The sequence below is a fragment of the Lucilia sericata genome, unplaced genomic scaffold, assembly GCF_015586225.1.
Source record: "Lucilia sericata isolate MDLA Ls3-8-SP2 unplaced genomic scaffold, ASM1558622v1 Contig000113F_arrow, whole genome shotgun sequence".
In the NCBI taxonomy this organism is placed as follows: Eukaryota; Metazoa; Arthropoda; class Insecta; order Diptera; family Calliphoridae; genus Lucilia; species Lucilia sericata.
The window spans coordinates 209,230-215,229 of NW_023994145.1; positions in this window are offsets into that span (position 1 = coordinate 209,230).

The following is a 6,000-nucleotide window of genomic DNA, read 5'->3' on the forward strand; positions in this document are numbered from 1 at the left end:
AAAAGTCTAGACTATAGTATATTCTATAGTCCAGACTGTAGTACATTCTATAGTCCAGTCTATAGTCTATTATATAGTCCAGACTATAGTCTATTCTATAGTCCAGACTATTGTATATTCTATTGTCTATAGTATATTCTATTGTCCAGTCTAAAGTCTATTATATAGTCCAGACTAGCGTCTTAGATAGTCTAGACTCTAGCCTATAGACTATTATATAGTCCACACTATAGTCCATTCTATAGTCCAGACTATAGTCTATTCTATAGTCCAGACTATAGTCTATTCTATAGTCCAGACTATAGCCTATTAGATAGTCTAGACTCTAGACTATATCCTTTTCTATTGTCTGGACTATAGACAATTTTATAGTCCACTCTATAATCCGGACTATAGTCTATTCTATAGTCCAGACTATAGTCTATTCTATAGTCCAGACTATAGTCTATTCTATAGTCCAGAATATAGTCTATTCTATAGTCCAGACTATAGTCTATTCTATAGTCTATAGTCCAGACTATAGCCAGATTTGTAAAATGCTTATTTGATAAACTCATCATAAATTATTTAATTTTAGTTTTATTTTACAATTCGAGTTTTCACGCAACTACAACTTGTTTGACTTACAACTTGCAACTTCAAACAACAACATAGTCTAAACTCTAGACTATAGCCTATAGACTATTCTATACTCCAGACTATAGTCTATTCTATAGTCCAGACTATTGTCTATTGCTTAATCCAGACTATAGTCTATTCTATTGTCCAGACTATAGTCTATTCAATAGTCTAGACTATAGTATATTCTATAGTCCAGACTGTAGTATATTCTATAGTCCAGACTATTGTATATTTGATTGTCCAGACTATAGTATATTCTATTGTCTAGACTATAGTCTATTCTATTGTAAAGACTATAGTCTATTCTGTTGTCCAGACTATAGTCTATTCAATAGTCTAGACTATAGTATATTCTGTAGTCCAGACTGTAGCATATTTTAGTGTCCAGACTGTAGTCTATTCTATAGTCCAGACTATAGTCTATTCTATAGTCCAGACTATAGCCTATTAGATAGTCTAGACTCTAGACTATATCCTTTTCTATTGTCTGGACTATAGACAATTTTATAGTCCACTCTATAATCCGGACTATAGTCTATTCTATAGTCCAGACTATAGTCTATTCTATAGTCCAGACTATAGTCTATTCTATAGTCCAGACTATAGTCTATTCTATAGTCTAGAATATAGTCTATTCTATACTCCAGACTATAGTCTACTCTATAGTCTATAGTCCAGACTTTAGCCAGATTTATAAAAAGCTTATTTGATAAACTCATCATACATTATTTAATTTCATTTTACAATTCAAGTTTTCTCGCAACTACAACTTGTTTGACTTACAACTTGCAACTTCAAACAGCAACATTTTCTAGGTTGTTTATGTTTAAACTTGAATTTATGGAACAAATATTCAGTCTTCTCTTTGGCTTACAAATAAATGGTCGTTAAAACGGTTTAAAATTAAAAAAAAAAAAAAAACTGTTAAAAAGCGGGAATAAAATTACAAAAAAAAAGTGAAATACGATTCGTTTGTTAAAATTTAGCTGATTAAATAAAAAAATTTAAAACAACAAATAAAGTAATATAGTTTAACCAAAGAAAACATAAAGTAAATTTTATACAAAAAATTGCAAGTGCTGAAAATAATTTAAAACGAAAATACAACATTTTTTCTTAAAATACAAGGAAAAAAGCATAGAAATATTTAAACCAACGCAAACAAGTGTAGGTTGTTTGTCAAAAAAATATATATATATAGTTTTGCTAATAAAAAATAATGCTGGATATACGATTTTTAAGCCACAAAACAAAATAATGAAGAAAATAAGATAAAAATTTATTTTACAACTGAAAACAAAAATTTTAATGTTTTTTTGCTGCTAAATTTCAAAACTGGTTTTATAAAGCCACATTTAAACTTAATTGATATTAAAGTTCAAATGACACAAAATAAAAATAAAACAAATAAAAATTAAAAAAAAAACTAATTTACCGCAACAAAGCAATAAATAAAAAATACATAAAAATAACATAATTATTATGCCAAAAATAACAAATTTAAATAAAATATTAATAAAATGTAAAGAAAAGTTAATTTGAGACTTAAATCAGGGGCCATAACATCAACTTTAAAAAAGTGTTTGTTTTAAGTTAAACATGATATTTTTAAACATTTTCCTGATGATTAAAACTAAGCAGTTGAAAAATATTTAAAAACTAAATCCCCGATATTTTATTTATAAAATATTTTTAAGTTTGACATTTATTTAAACAAGTTTTAGCATAATTTGTTTTTCAACTTAAAGTTAAAAAATGTTAAGTATTTTTCAATGATTGTGACATTCATTTTGTAAATTATGCTTAAGTTTTAAATAACTGTCAGTTTGAATTGAAGTGTGTTTATGTTGAGCTGTCGAAACTGTCAAATATTTTTAAAACTTAATGGAAGTGTTAACGAAATGTAGGAAGTTATGGGATGAAGGAATTGAAAATTGTTTTTTATGAAATTCTTATTCAGAGTGTAACTCTCTTAATGGGTTTTAACTTCTCAAAAATGTAGAATTCTGTATAATTTACCAAATAGTTTAAACTTTTAAAATAAAATTTATTTACAATTTACAAAGTTGTTATTAATGACCACGATTTGTAAAGAGTTCCCAATTTATGCTCTATTCTATAGTCCAGACTATAGTGTAATCTTTAGCCCAGAATATATTCTATTCTATAATCTAGACCATACTCTATTCAACTGTCCAGACTAGACTATTTTGTAGTCCATACTAGGTTATATTCTACAGTCCAGACTATAGTCTAAACTATGGTCCAGATTATAGTATATTCCATAGTCCAGACTGTTGACTACAATATAGTCCAGACTATAGTCTATTCTATAGTTCAGACTGTAGTCTATTCTTTAGTCCAGACTGTAAACTATTCTATAGTCCAGACTGTAGTCTCTTCTCTAGTCCAGTTTAAAGTCTATTCTATAGTATATTATATAGTCCAGCCTATAGTCAAGTCCTGGACTCCAGACTATAGCCTACACTATAGTCCAGACTATAGTCTATTCTATAGTCCAGACCAAAGTTTTTTCTATAGTCTAGATTGTAGTCTATTCTATAGTCCAGACTATAGACTATTCTATAGTCCAAACTATAGTCTATTCTATAGTCCAAACTATAGTCTATTCTATAGTCCAAACTATAGTCTATTCTATAGTCCAAACTATAGTCTCTTCTATAGTCCAGACTATATTCTATTCTATAGTCCAGACTATAGGCTATTATATAGTCCAGACTATAGTATATTCTATAGATCATAGGCTATTACATAGTACAGAATATAGGCTATTCTATAGTCCAGATGAAAGTCTATTCTATAGTCCAGACTAAAGTCTATTCTTTAGTCCAGACTATAGTATATTCTTTAGTCCAGACTATAGTCTATTATATAGTCCAGACTATAGTCTATTTTATAGTCTATTCTATAATCCAGACTATATTCTATTCTATAGTCCAGACTATATTCTATTCTATAGTCCAGAATATAGGCTATTCTATAGACCAGACTATAGGCTATTCTATAGTCCAGATGAATGTCTATTCTATAGTCCAGACTATAGTCTATTCTTTAGTCCAGACTATAGTCTATTATATAGTCCAGACTATATTCTATTCTATCGTCCAGAATATAGGCTATTCTATAGACCAGACTATAGGCTATTCTATAGTCCAGTTGAAGGTCTATTCTATAGTCCAGACTATAGTCTATTCTATAGTCCAGACTATAGTCTATTCTATAGTCCAGACTATAGTCTGTCTATTCTATAGTCCAGACTATAGTCTATTATATAGTCCAGACTATAGTCTATTCTATAGTCTAGACTATAGTCTATTCTATAGTCCAGACTATAGTCAATTCTATAGTCCAGACTATAGTCAATTCTATAGTCCAGACTATAGTCTATTCTATAGTCTAGACTATAGTCTATTCTATAGTCCAGACTATAGTCTATTTTATAGTCTATGCTATAGTCTATTCTATAGTCTATGCTACAGTCTATTCTATAGTATATTCTATAGTCTATTCTATTGTCCAGACTATAATCTATTCTATAGTCCAGATTAAAGTATATTCTTTAGTCCAGAATACAGTCTATAATATAGTCCAGACTATAATATTTTCTATAGTCCAGATTAAAGCCTATTCTTTAGTCCAGAATATAGTCTACAATATAGTCCGGACTAAAGTCATTTCTTTAGTCTAGATAATAGTATTTTCTATAGTCCAGACTATAGTCTATTATGTATTCCAGACTATAGTAAAGAATATAGTGTATTCTATAGTCCAGACAATGGTCTATTCGAAAGTCCTGACTTTAGTCTATTCTATAGTCCAGACAATAGTCTATTCTAAAGTCCTGACATTAGTCTATTCTATAGCCCAGACTATAGTCTATTCTATAGTCCAAACTATAGTTTATTCTATAGTCCAGGCTTTAGTCTATTCTAAAGACCAGACTGTAGTGTATTTTATATATATATAGTCCAAACTATTATTTTCTATAGTCCAGGCTAATCTATAGACTAGATTAGACTATAGTCTATCCTATAAGACTATAGACTATTATATAGTCCTGACTAAAGTCTATCCTATATGCCAGACTATAGGCTATGATATAGTCCCGACTACAGTCTATTCTATACTCCACAATATAGTCTAAAAAAATTATTGAATATTTCACGGAATTTTTTAAACTTTATTTCCAGAGACTTATTTGGCCCTGTTCGGAAGCCCTACATTTAGCATTGAGATATGTTGCACAATGTTTTTTTAACTCATTTGCAATATTTAACTTTTTCATTAAATGAACATTATTGTAACGGCTGAATGAGGACATTTATGTATTTAAACTCTAGTGGTTGTTGTCGTTTTATTATAGTTTTTTGTTGTAATAATTATAACCATAAATAACACTTGTTTGTGTGTAGCAGAAGTATCTGGTGTATGGGGTAATGGAAGTAGTAGAAACAAACCAGTGGAAAAAGTTGATGTAACTAGTAGTAATAGAACTTAATATGGTAGAGCATGTCGTAGAACAAACATATATAACCATGAACAAGAAGTAGAGATAGACGACGTTGGTGATGTCCATAGTTAGTGATGGTTAAGTAAGCAAGTGAAAAGCAATTGCTGTGACATTAAACGTAAGAAATTGAAAAAAAAAAAAAATAAATAAATGTAAACATGACTAAAACAATTGGTTTGGAAAATAAGATCTTTATGTTAAATGTAGTTTAAAACTATAAAATGATTACTGTTTTTAAAATACCGAAATGTCTCTTACCCTTCACCAATAATACTTTGCAATCATTGCTAACTACTAACTTTTCAAGCATAAACACTTTAATATGCTTACAATAAACATACATATCGAAGAAGATGAAGATGAGCATTTCCATCAGTGACCATAAAATCTATGGCAAACGATAAGAAAACTAAAAGTGTGTATACAATCTCGTCGTTCTTAGAAAACTAAACAAAAAAATCTATAAGTTGGATTTTAAATTAAAAGCATATTTGTTGTTATCGTTGCTGTTGTTGTCGTTACAACCTTCTCGATTGACTTGACACTGAGTATGCGGTTTGTCAACTAAATTTATGACAAGAAACAAGATTCTTAGCGGTATTGTTGTTCAACCGCAACGAAAACAACTGATTTTCAGTTGACTGTGCTTTTGCTGTTGTGTTCGATTACATTACGCGTGCGCAATGTTCGTTTTTAGATAGAGAAGTAGTTAGTATGTTTGTAACTCGCATTCGACACAGCTCAATTTCAGTTCAGCGCACTGTATTGATAATTACAAAGATGGGGAGGGAAAAAAGGAGGAACCTAACCACAATGCCACCCATATTAGATTGCAATTAGTTTTACCA